The sequence below is a fragment of the Zerene cesonia genome, chromosome 5, assembly GCF_012273895.1.
Source record: "Zerene cesonia ecotype Mississippi chromosome 5, Zerene_cesonia_1.1, whole genome shotgun sequence".
Classification (NCBI taxonomy): Eukaryota; Metazoa; Arthropoda; class Insecta; order Lepidoptera; family Pieridae; genus Zerene; species Zerene cesonia.
The window spans coordinates 424,444-438,940 of NC_052106.1; positions in this window are offsets into that span (position 1 = coordinate 424,444).

Below are 14,497 nucleotides of genomic sequence, written 5' to 3' on the forward strand. Positions count from 1 at the left end.
CGTCTTTTATGCTATGCATTTTGCCGTCTCTTACTGAGCTTATGCGTAAAGCAACCGTTCCACTCGCTCTACCATAGAGCCGGCAATGATGATACAAACTATAGAGCTGTATATAGACGACGTTATATTATATTTTACATTAAGGAATTAAAGACTTTTTAACAGATTTTAAACGCGATTTATTCGTTATATTATTAACCCGACGTTTCGAACACTTTACAGCGAGCATGGTCATAGGGAGACTCAGTCTCCCCGTGACCATCCTCCATCTCTCATGCATAGTATTCGCGTAAAATCAAACACAAGAAAATTATATTTAACATTTAACAAATCGAGCCTTGCTTTTGAAGACCACAGGTCCTTTTTTAGCAAGCCGCTTCAGCTATTTATAACAAGTATTACATTCGAAATCACATTTTCACCCGACGATACAAAACCAAGTTGGTCGGACGTGTCTATGAAAGTCTTTTTATGGATAAAATAAATAAGTCATACGTGATTTCGTCGGCTCCGGTCACGGTTTACGAAATAGACGATTTATTTTATTCTCCACATTTAACGTGCTCGTAACCGATGCTTTGGTTTAACTAATGGTTATACGAAAATATTGCAAGGTTACGGTTTAATCTCTTTTACAAAGACAGGCATGCTGTATTATATTTTCCATTCTGCAACGGTTGATCAAACTTAAGAAAACAAACTCAAACATTGGTTCAACTAGACTTTTTAGACCTTTAAAAAACGTCAAATTAACGAAGCGGGATGCCATATTAGGTATAACTTTCGATGCAATACGAAAATTATATCAATTTACACTAGAAGTTCCTTAAGATTAGTGCTTTCAAATAAAAACTAATTCAAAACTTTTTAATTTTTGCATAAGTTTGTATCTACAAATACAAGTTGATATTACTATAAGCATCTCAAAGTGGTGTCTTCGTCACACAATTTTGTAAAAATAGTAGTCATTTCATTTCATATTACGGTACAGAAGAAAAAAAGCACATAGATAAAATAAGATTTTAATAAAAAGATATTGAAAAAATAAATACATAATGTATTTAGGGTCAGGTAGTAACTACTGCTGTTGTAAGAAGTTTTAGCAATTTATTTTAAAACTCGAAACCGTGGGGCAGGTTTCATCTCCGTAGTACATGAACTTATTTAGCCTATTAGTCTTTTGCAATAAATATTAAACACAAAGTTCTTGACAAAAGCGCGTTAAAACAAACAAACCATTCAGCTTTATCATTATAGATACTACATACCAGAAAGAGAGAGGTTCTTTTCCGTCCCTTTCCAGTCCGTACCTTCAATCCCTTCCTCATCCCTTACTCCTAAAAAGGTTGTGATTGTTAAGCATCAGGCGAACCACCAGCTCAGTTGCCCGCTATAACATTAAAAAATTGAAAGTTTTAGATAAATGCATACTATTTGTTGCTTAGCGATTTGAGCAAAAATTTAATAATATGTACGTATATTCTTACTGAATTTAAACCTCAAACATAGCCAAATATCTTGCCAAGTTGTATTCATTTTGGGATCTTAACAACTCAAATCTGTAAACAACTTTGAAAACACCATCTACTCGTATTAAGATAACAATTTACCAGTACAAAGCGCAAACTATCCCGCCCTTTGATCTCCAATGTTTACGAAATAACTAATACATAAAGAATTTAATATTTACGCTCGGAAAAATATTTAGGCAAAGAAAATGAGGACAGGTAGGAATTGGCCGACGAAAGTATCTGGGAAAATCGCTTTATACATATTTTTGTTTTTCGAGCGAAGTCTCGTTTGCAGCGCTGGAGCGATTTGTTTATTATCTGGATATTTTTAAATCAGTCAAGTGTGAGTCTGATTTGTGACACTAAGGATTCTGTGCAAAAGAGCTGAGGAGCAAAATTGGTCACCCATCCAACCAAACCAACCGTTGCTTAACCTCGATTTTTTGTAAGTCCCATTCATTTTTTAATTTATATACTTTTCAAAAATCAACAAAGTATTAATTGCTTTTAAGTGACAACTGAACCAACAACAATGGGCTGTCGTCATGCAACAAATTTCGCAAGTCAGATACATGCCAGTTGGTCTAGCATATACTAGCGCCAGTACTATCACGTCATAAACAGAGCTAATGAGGGGCTAGCAGGATAAAAGGGATGATTGGGGAAGTTTTCCCCGAAAGTTTTTTGTCCTAAGTAATTTATATCGCGTTTTAACACTCGGGCCAGCTCACTAAATCATCCAAAGGATCTTAGTATTACATAAAACTTTTTAATGGCAACAAGATAATGTGCTCTAGTTATAGGCAACTTTTTCAGTTTGTTAGCTTTTAAAACAGTTTTTTTATGGTAAGCTGGCTACCATCGCCCATGACATTTAGAGTGGCGTAAGATCCATTGTAGACTTTACGCCTTTGTATATTCATACAATGAAATATACAACCTTTTTATTAAATACTAGCCATACATCCTTCCTCTATCTGGGGATAAAAATAAATAAATTTTGTTTGGATTGTCACGGATAACGTGTCATTTTATTGGTACAAGTATTTAGAATAGGTTCAGACGATCATGAGATTACTCCCTACAACGTCACAAACTCAAAATATCCGCAACCTGCACCTCTTTATCATATATTGGCTAACCCAACACACAATGACCTACCAGGAGACCCGCGTCACATAGGGGCATAAAATAGTGCACGGCCTGTTCTTTCAAAAAACTCGTCAATGATAGAATCAACTAAATTATATCTATCTAATACAGAGTATACATAAGGAAATTAATGGCGATCCTTATCCACATAATAACATAAACTCATGAAATTATTGTATTGTCAACGATCCTTGATAAATGAATAGTTTTAATGAAAGATGTCCGTACAAAGTGGACCAAAATTGAGTCAAAATGAGTCGGTTCCATACACATGTATTCTGCAATTTCACCTAAAGTGAACTTAGCAAAAACCTGTTAATAAGGAAACATCTGAAGCATTAAATAACATACACAATTTCAAAACAGTGTTAAAACTGGAAAATGTCAATCTCTGTTAGAGCCACACCCAAAAAATATACGTGTTTGGTAAAATGTGACTTCAATCGAATTCACCATTTGCCACAACGCCAGTCAGTCAGCAAACTGTTAAGTGGTTATTATAACAGTGTGTCGACTTTCTTGGCGCCATCATTAGAAAGGCAGTCGGGGGCTGGCCGCTGGCTCCATTACTGCACCTTATCTAAATAGTTTTATTCACTAGTTGTTACGCGTGGCTGCGCCTGAATTTTGATTAGAACTTTATATTACCTGTTATGATGATGCACATTAGTTTATAACTTGTTTTATAAATATACTTATTTATTCCAAGTTATTTATTATGTTAGTTATGAAAATGTATCTGATTATTTCTTATTTTTGCATAGGTAAACAGCTGAGCGGTTTTCGATGATTTTTAAACATAAGCTTCGTGATGTATTTGCAAATTTAATACGGTTAGGTACGGATAACAAAATGAATAGCATAATGTCATACTCATAGAAACGCCGCAATCGAAATGCGTTATATAAGAACAAGTTTAAATTATAAGCTGGGTATAATGATTAACTCTAATGGTATTAACCTTCTCCATTACATTGCGTGCGAAGGAAAGCATTTCAAATGAAAGTCGACTTCACTACTACATTTGTTTGAAACTTCGTACTACAAATAATACTTTTGTAGTGGAATACAGGTAAGTTGTATCAATCGAGTAATAAAGTCGCTACAATGAACTCTAATTTTCACCACCTAGCCACTAAAATAGTATAAAACTACCAGAACAACGCAGAAAAAATCCACAGCCAGTCACGGCCACACCTACTCAAACAAGGGACGTCCTAAATCAGCTTACACGCTAAGTTGGCGCGGAAGCCGCAGCAGAGTGCCCTTGAATAATACATCAACCCTTCCTTATCTCGCCCCCACACAAACACCCTGTTTAATCTCGGAAACAACTTTGTAAATTCACTTGGACAATGTTTCGGCATACTCGGTTAATTGTGCAAGGCGAACGATGTGTTTACGCAACTTAATTTTGAATATGAAACGTTATTAAACGTGTCAAAGTTTGGATGTTGTTTTGTACAAAATTAGGAAAGAACAGTTGGCGAGTTTCGGTGAAATATTCAAAAATAGATTTCGAGAGGCTTTTTGTCTTGACTGGTAAAGTGCGAGGTTTTATTTATTTATTTATAACTTATTTTAGGGAACTTTTTGTTTTTTATGCCATAAGTGGGCAACTGAGCTGGTGGTTCGTTTCTGATGGTAAACGATCAACATCGCCCATGAATATTTGCTGAGGTTGTGCGTATGTGCTGCCCTCTTTTTAGGGGTTGATGGATAAGGAAAGGAATGACGACTTAATAAAGGATAGACTGGGAATGTTGACGAAGCAGACGGGCTTCCGGCTACTCCACTTTGTTTTCTGTAGGGGATTTAGTACTTCTCCGGTGCGAGCCGACCCTATACGTGCTAAAGCGTACACGCACGTTAAAATGTAGGGCCTATTTATATTTTTTTTAATACATAAAAATATCTTGATTTAATACGCCTCACGGGTCGTTAACTATTTAGTTAGTAGTCTTTGTACGAGCTTTCATTCATATTTCTAAACCCGCCCCCCTATTTTTAATTTGCTAAATCCATTTTGGTACTAGATATAGCCTTTGTCACTTTTACACTTCTGAATATTGGACCATGGCATCATAGAATGGCACAAAATACGTCTAGCGGATTGGACCTGAGAGTGTGCCTGAGACATGCATTATACATAGATACATATGCTCGAAAAACATTACCCTTTTTTGACAAGTGGATTCAAAAACAAGCAAATTGCTATTTTCTTAAACCCAGAAACGTTTATCTTATAATCATATACTGCAAAAGAAATTTCTTATTCAATTAACTTTTTAGACGCATTCTACATTAGGTACTTAATTTTCTATACGATATAATCTACATTTTATTACTAGAAAGAACGAAACCAAACACGATATGTAAATTCACAACAAGTTTCTTCCAAGCAACAACAGTTATAGATGTAATAAAATCTTTATTCAGTCCTCACAACATTGGATATATTTATGAGCAAATTAAATGACGCCTTCTTAATAAATTAGCAATGTTTACGTTCTCATCATTTGCATTTACATTAATATATATTACAGATATAATTAATTTCCGGAATGAGAATTTTGTTAGTATCTCATCCAGAATATTATATTTTACGGTTTTTATTGAGATTCTGCGTTTATGTTCAGAATATTGTTTCTATAACAGATACAGTGATCGTTGTTTGCCTGCTTTATGTTTAAATCATTTTTATACTCTCATAGTATAAGTAAACATTTTTCATAAGACCTTAAAAGCTGATAATATTTTTCTGAAATACCAAGTTTATAATTCTACAATACTTCCTTCAAAAGCATTGAACGTCTCGATAACACAGTAACGCATCAAAGCATTTTCAGACAAATTTGCAATTCAAGCATTTTATTTTAATTTTCTAAAGAGACTCAGTAAACTCATTTAGGGATTTTGCTCCAATGAAGCGAATAGTGAAAATAATTGAATTAACTTCGCCAGAGCACCGAATGTCCACCCCTTGTAACGAACTCCATTCAAAATCTAGACCACTACGCTTTTAAAACTAAATTGTACTATTTCCACTGTGAGGTATTTTTTGTTCATATCATGATCATTCATGTTCCTAATTAATACAATACCTGCTCACTGGTGAAATCAACTCAACTCAACTCAATTCTTTAATACATTCCTTATTTTAAAATCCCATACTTAATAAGTTAATAACTGTTTTTGATCGAAACTTGTTTCCAAATAAAACAACCACATCATTCAGACGGTTCACTCATTTAATCATCAGTGCCACGCATGAACACACATAAAGGCAAAATTACAACACCTTTTTGCGACGAAATTAAATAGACAAATACCACCCCTGTCTTACATGAAGCATACAATTTAAGAGATAAATTGTTATAAAACAGTCTACTTATATCAAAGGCGAAATCCACTAGCAGCAAATCTTTGTCTTTACATCCCGTGACGTCACAGCTTAGCAGTAACTAATCCCTCAGTCCGCGCTTTCATTACTAAAGAAGCGAACACTTTTTGTATCAACGACAATATGAGACAACTTGACTCGCTGGGGATAAAAACTTGTAGAACAAAGGCGAAGCGGGCGAAGCGTGTTTGCAGACAACGGTGGTTCCGTATGTATCCGTGAGTAGTTTGATAAGGACTTTTTTTACTATAGAGTTTCTTGCCGGCTCTTTTTTGTAGAAACACATTTCCGAACTAGTGGTAAATGATATAATTATCTTATGACGATTCAAAAGAGCTTATATGAGAAGTGTCTGACTCCCACATATTTAGATGTATAAATAATATTTAAGGTTTTGTCGTTTTTTTTTTTTTGCGAAATTGTCTTTAACATAACGATGATTTTTATATGTGATTGTTTATGTTTCAGTTATTTTTATTGTCAACAAATATGCCAATGTAGCAAAAGTTACACAAAGACCGTACCAACTTCATACATTTAAGATAAACGTATTTTTAAGGAAGATGCCCTAATGTGATAACAGTTTTTAATCAATTTTTATTCTCCAGATCTCATATTTTTCTACCTTTTTCGAAACTTTTTTAATTATCATTCTATGTTTATTCATACGATGTATAAAAGTACACTTATCACCATATTTGAATAAATAATTATTTTACACACAGACTTTAATGTGGGAATCGACATGCTTCGGACGAATGAGACCAGCTTGCACAAAGGATGTATTTGGAGGTCCAAAGAAGATCCTTTTTTTTATATGGTATAGCGGGCAACTGAGCTGGTGGTTCGCCTGATGGTAAACGATCACCACCGCCCATGAACATTCGCAGAGGCTTAGACCTCTGAAAATGCGCTGCCCGCTTATAATGGATAAGGGATGAAGAAAGGATTGATGAAATTTTCATGGGCGATGGTGATCAATAACGAAATCAAAATCCTTGATTTAGCTTTTTTATTATTATTTAGTTAGTTTTTAATATTTCCATCTAGATTGTATTGAAGTGTTTATACATTAATTTACACCAGTTACTACAGATAAAAAACCACAAATCAACTTTTAAAATATGACTTACAAAAACCCCTCAGCTTACAAGAGCACTACGGAACTCTAGCTCAGTAAAAGCTTTATTACTTGGAAGCTCATTTGCGCCGGGGAGCTTTCTTAGCGTCTATTTATTCCTGTACAAATAATATTAAAACTCCGACCCGTTGTGCGGAGGAAGTTTTTCTTTTTGAGAAATTCGCGTTGTTTTAAAATTCGTTCAAGAGTTTCGAGTCGGCTTTATGAGATGAAATTTATGTACTTGTTTAATGAAATTGGCTAAGATATTTTATTATGAGCTTCAACAACCATTGATTGAACTAAATATATATCTAATGTACACTGAAATTCCTATCGGAATTGATGACGGCTTGGATGCTGTATAATTTAATTCAACTTAATAGTTTGAAGTTCCGTTCAAGAAAATTAAGACAAAAATGTTAAAAATTGAGTTTTAAAATAATAAAAAATAAAAATTATGTTAAGTTTATGGAGTTAGTAATTTTCGTCTCATAATAGAACTGAGGGAAGAGAGGCCTTTGCCCAGCAGTGGGACAGTCATGGCTGATAAAATAAAAAAAAAAACTAATAGGCAATATTTATTTTAATAATATTTGTATAAACATAGCGAGTGAGAGATTACTTTTAATTATTTTCCACCATAAACATGAAACTGCGCATTAAATCATATAATACATAAAGTTTAAATTACACAACTGAGTTACACATTCCGTTACCGCGTACATAAATACAAAACTCTTATCATAAAATTGTATTAATTATATCGAAAGGTACAACATCGCACTGCGACTTACCCCAGACATGAATTATTAATGACAGTTTGTTGTGATGAAATATTTATAGGTAAATAATTAAAAATATAGATGGTCGAGTAACCGTGAAATTGATCTGACGTTTTCCTTTGCACATAAATCAAGTGGTCTAGGGATCCGTGGGGAAATGAAATGCCTTGGAAGTCTAGTCATTAAACAGCGTATATCAAATAAATTTAATATACAGTATTCTCATGTGATTGATAATGGTTGAAATACGATTATTCTTACACAAATTACAGTAGTGGTGGATACGAAATATTATCTGAAGTTAATTATAAAATGAACTAAATTACTCGCACACAATCTCTCGAACAAAAGCAGAAATGTAATCGAATATTTCATAAAAAAACATACAATTTTTAAGGAAAAGACCTTCCGGAATACGGAACCCTTATCTCCAAGTATTCTTCAGCCTTATTGAGCTCGGAAAACGTATTTATCTTAAGTAAAACTGTTTTCGCAAAGGGTGATACGATGCTGTTATAATATTCGGATGAGTTTTATAAAAACAGGCAGGAGGCTCGTTAAAACGGATTAAAACGGAAAGTGGAAAGATTTAGAATAAATTTGACCCACTTCAAGAAAGAGGGTATGGTTTCCATGGATATAACGCAGGGTTCTAAAGGTTAGCTTGAGATTATTAGTTGTTATCTTTAATACCGCTTTATACAAAATCTTTCATTTGATAAGACTTTTAAGTAGGTACTTAAGACGCGTTTAGCAAATTAAACACGTTTTTTGTGGGATCCAATTAATAGCAAGTTGATATATATTATAGTAAATATCAAGCAAGACTCTGCAATTTGCGTAATTCTAGGATGTAATGATATATATCGTATTTAACAATCATTTGTTTTACGATATAATTAATTGATTAAAATGCCTGTAAACAAAATGCTACATAATACTTCTATAGTTATTTGCCTCTCTAATGCCTTTCTATGACTCAACATAAAACGGCGATAGTCTGCCACTAAAAAGGGAATAGCTGCATAAAATTTTAATTTCCAACGTGAAAATAAATCAACCGTAATAATTAATCAACAGCGAATCTTATTTAGAACACAATAAGTAAGTTCGCGTGTTAAACGTCACTTTAAGGGTAGTTTTAAATTATACGCCGGCAGTAGGCTATATACTCACCAAGTTACCGCTAAGCACGGAAAGAATCGTAAAATTCTTGTGTAAAGTTTGATTAAAACATTTATCGGTCTACTAATTTGAAATAAAGGCGAAAATCCATTTGGATTCATGCGTTTATGGACACTTCATACGAAATGAAAATTGGCTTTTGCATAGTGGATAATATGGGACAAAATCTTTTTGGTGATAAGACGTATTTTGCTCTTCAACTAAGAACACGATCGATTTTCCGCCATTTTGTGACGTTATGGATATAAATTCAAATAAATCATATAAAAGATTATCAATCACATAAATCTTTTATATGATTTATTAAATTTTATACTAAATATTATATAAAATGGCGGAGAATCGATCGTGTTCTTAAGGATTAAAGTTTTTGATTAAATTTAATGTAAGAATTAGGCAGATATAAGTAAACCCTTATTGATATGCAACAACGGTTTCTACCATATTTTTCATTATTAATGTTTGATTATTATATGTCATTTTTATTAATGTACACATAATGTTTTTATTTTCCTGTAATATTAAACAGAGACAATGCTATGCATATAACTTATATTGCCTTCATACTTCGTACTTACAAAAGAACCTTATACATTATATTACACAGACCATAATCTATGTGTACACTTTCAGCCTAAACCTTCCGTCTTGACATTTTGTCAGTATGAAACGATAGTTTGCAATAACAACAATTCAAGCATCATAAGCACTCTTTCACACACATTCGCATTCTTCAAGCCACAAGAATGCAATATAAAGATGTATTTCTATTTGTATATATCTATATGTATTCTCTACCAATCCAATATCCCTCATAACCAACCAACTTATTCATAACTGAACAATAGAACAGACTCGTAAAAACAGTTACATCATCGGGAGCAGTCTTTGTAATTCCAACATCTTTCTACAAGCGTAAAGTCGGAATAATATTTCGGTTTTACGAGCATATTGCTGGGTAAGTAGACGCAACTAGAAGCATACCTATATGTGCTTAGAGTGTGCCTAGTTTTATAGCCAATATGCTTTACGGCGTTCTCATAAGTTGGCAAAGTGTTTGACGCTGGCTGAGATATGCGGCACCGATTTATCAAAATTGTTTTGGTGGGAGATGGAGCAAAATAGATCGATATCTATAAAAATATTGTCGTCGTGTAATGCATGCTTCTTATGGTCCTTTTTATGTGGGATTATTTTATGGAACATGTAATCCGTTTAGGGTGTGGTTGGCTTTTTATTGTTTTTGGACTGAGGGTTTGTCGTGATAAACGAATGTTTATAAAAGGAAACATATTATAGAAAAAAATGTTGCCTCCTAAAAGATTGATCTGTGATGAACATATTTATCTTTCCATTCACATGTTTCTTTATGAATTAAAAATGGCGTAATAGAAACAGCTAATTTTAACCACATACAGGAGCTTTCGAATAACAAAACATGAGCCCAACAAAATATTTGAAAATACCTGCTCTTTACAGAGAATTTTCCATCATGTTCTCGAAGCCTATTTATCAGAATTCAACATAAAATTATTCGGATAACAACCCATCCATTTAAATCACCGCGGTAAACCTCAACCGAAATAAACAGCATTTGGAGTAATAAAATTGGATATCGGATATGTCCAATAACACTCGGAAAGGGAATTTAATTAAATCTGTTTAATTAATTGATATCTCCCTTTGGCGCTATTCGTCAATGTCATTCGCTTTCAAATTATTCACTGGTCTCAATGAGACGAGACTAAATCTGATTTTCCCGCCTTCAATTTTCACTTTTTTAATCTTTTCGGATTGGCTTCTCGACAATCTTTTATACGTATGAGTCATTTGAAAATGCACCTCTTATATATTATTGTATTTACCGGCAACCGAAATTCAGTTCTCAACTAGTACGGTAGTCAATGGAACATTTATGTACTTGATGATTTAATGCCAATAAATATCAATTTTTTTTATTTACTAGCTGACCCAGCAAACGCTGTTCTGCCTTATTCTAATCATTTAGGGTTTTTAAAAATAAATGTTGTCTTATTCTCAGACCTACCCGATATGCACACATAATTTCATTTGAATCGATCCACCATTTTCGGAGGAGTAAGGTAACTAACATTGTGACACGAGAATTTTACATATGAGATATATTATATTATTATACTTTTTTTTATTGTCTAATTAGCTTACTACCATCAACTTTTCTTGTCCATCCATCCCCTACTTCTGAGTTCCTTTATTGCGGATGTATATAAACATTCATTTAAAATATGTATGCCGTTAATACATAACACAGAGTCAGAGTTAGTCACCTTTGCAATACGAGTATGCTCGAAATAGCCTAATATGTTATTCTATACAAAAATATAACTCTTATCACTCCCAATTATAATTGAAAACTAACCCACACCTATAAAATAACCCTGAACAAAAACAATATAATATTTCTCGCAGAGTAATTAAGGTCCAAAGGTCGCCCAGGGAGCCATTTTAGTCGCAGGTATTTTACTGCTCGAGTTTGTTAATATGACCTTTAAAATGTGCTTTAATGTATCATTATATTATGTTGAACCCTTTATGTAATCTGAGTTATACGGTGGTAGTGAAACACATGAATTTAGTGCGACGCATATATAGGTATAGTTTTATAGTGATACTAAAGGTTTAGAGCTTTATTATGATGGAATAATTAAACTTATTAGGTACTAAGAAGTACTATTAGACTTATGCAGTTTACAGTTTTATTAAACAAGTTTTGTTATTGGTTAAAATAGTTTAGATGAAAAGTGACTATACTCCACAACACAAGGAATCCTAGTTTGAAGAATAGTGAAATGTGCTTTTTTAATTCTAATGCGTCTCTTTTACAATTATACATTGTTTTTTTTTTATGGTACATGTTGATTTTAAAGCTTATTTAATACAAATATAAAATACAGTCACACATCTGAACGGAAAAATTATTTAAATTCGTATACAATTGATTCAATTAAATAAAAGTAAAATAATTATTTCTCTACGTCTTTTCTAGATCTTCACTATAACAAGATTCCACTTGTGTATTATTTATAGAAACGCATTGACGCTTATTCTCTGAAGAATAATATAATTACGAACTAAACTTGTTCGAAAAACTAGAAAGCAACACAATAAGCAACAAAACAGTCAACGTTAAATGCACAGTTTGATATAGAATTTTGAATTGTAACCAAAAACAATAGAGGTGGGATTACGATGACCGAATAGTATCTCTATTTACTTTGGTTCTTTCTCCAACTGCGGCATGAAGCCATAAATACTTATTCTGAAACAAAAGCGAATTATTCAAATAGAAGTATCTAAATTCTGAAATCTCAATACCGGCTTATCGGAATATTCGCGCAAAATAGATTTTTACCCCGAGGTCCTGGCGATTCCCGCCCCTCATTCCTATCCTACAGGGCCCTTTATCCATCTCAAACGTCCCTTTTTCCCTGAAATTGCAGGCTTTTCCAAAGAATGTGAACTTACAAAAGCGTTCTCGTGTATAATGTCTTCATTTGGATCTTTACGGAGCATACCAGCTGGGTCACTGCTAAGTTATTGGCGATTTCGCGTGTTTCGAAGGTACTATAGGGTCTAACCTCAATTACGTAAGTGGTAAAAAATCGCAATGCTTTTTTCCCTTTTTTCGAAAAACTGCCAACTAAACACTAAAATCCTGATGAGTTGTCAATGATGCTCAATAATTTTAAATTTATTATTATATTCATGTTATTTTTCAGCATATTTTATGCTGTTGTACAGTGTAGCAAAGAAATAAATTAATAATTCTTAGCTGTCAGACGAAACTTTCCACATTTTCATTATTAAAACACATATATATTTACAACACAGGTACTAAGTACTGCATAGACATAACATCTTGAAAAAAATATGTTATCAATATGACGTATAATGATGGAAAGAAACAATTTAAAAATTTCTCTTATTATTATCAGTTGAAACGTCTTCCATTATAGAAATAAGTTTCAACTATTGCCAAACCCGTAGTTCTTCCCGCGCTCCACTCCATCTCCACAGATAAAATTTACTTCGTTTCGAGAAACATCCATGTACCTCTTTGTTATTCTTTACGGAACCATTGCTACTTTCATATTAACAGATTTTATATGCTACTTTGCTATAAACCCCTACTAATACTTTCATGCTAAACTGAAAGTATCAGGTATATCTACTCTCAGTTTATTAGCAGTTAGATATAGTTATCATTACCCTGTTATTTTTTAATGATTTGATAGCATACACACATATAATGGAATGAAGCACCCATCCCTACCTGTTTTTGAAGTCGGCTGAACTACTCAAACCATTTACGCAGTAACGACGCAATAATTTGTGGGTCTGTCAATGTCAAAAATGCTATTATCACACGAACTTTTTCGTATATCTGCGAAAGTGCTCATACATAAACTAGCGGATGTTTTTTCGGAGAAAACAATATTTGTTCGCGTCAAACACCTCGGCGGGGATATGTAAAGATCGCTCATATCCCTGGGACGTGGGCGGTTAGCTGGGAATCCGCATTTTAGTGCTGGGTTATGTGTAGGGTGGGTTTGAGTTGCAAGTTGTATGTATCGTGATGAAAATTACGCATAAGTATACTGTTCTAGAAATGTTAATTTACTCATGTAAACTGTATTATACTCATGAATATTTACGTCTACAAGACTCATATTTTTATGGAAAAGAAGAAGAAATAACATGCTGCTTAAATAACTGAAGTATTTTACTAGACTATACAGTTGACTGGGTAACATTTGCCGAAAATTCAGCGTACTTGCTAATTAAAACCAAGCTATACAATTGATTTGGATGTTTTTGACGGCATCCAAGTTTTCTAAGGGAATATATAAACTCATTTTTAATAAAAAGAAAAAAAAATAATGAATAAGAGCCAAAATGTATTATGCTAAATTAACATGAATGAAGTTAGGATATCGCTATAAATTTATTTACTTCAGACACAAGGATCTATGCAAAATACGATGCAAACACAAATATGGAAAGTAGCCACTTATTAATTGACGTAGAATACAAAGAAATCTAAATTAATATATCTCATCAATCAGCTCACCGTTTTGCCACTATTTTGTTTAAAAATCAATTGGATTATGCCTGTGCTAAATCAAAAATATTAACCGCCTTATTTACCTACTTATAAGACTCTATATAGTCTCAAACACCATGGAACTATCTAGAATTTTCATTCTCTCATGGTCACAACAGCCATTTAAACTTGGGATGACGTCACGTCGGTTCACCATCGTCCCGGTACGTGAGGAGACCCGGAACACGTGTCACGTAC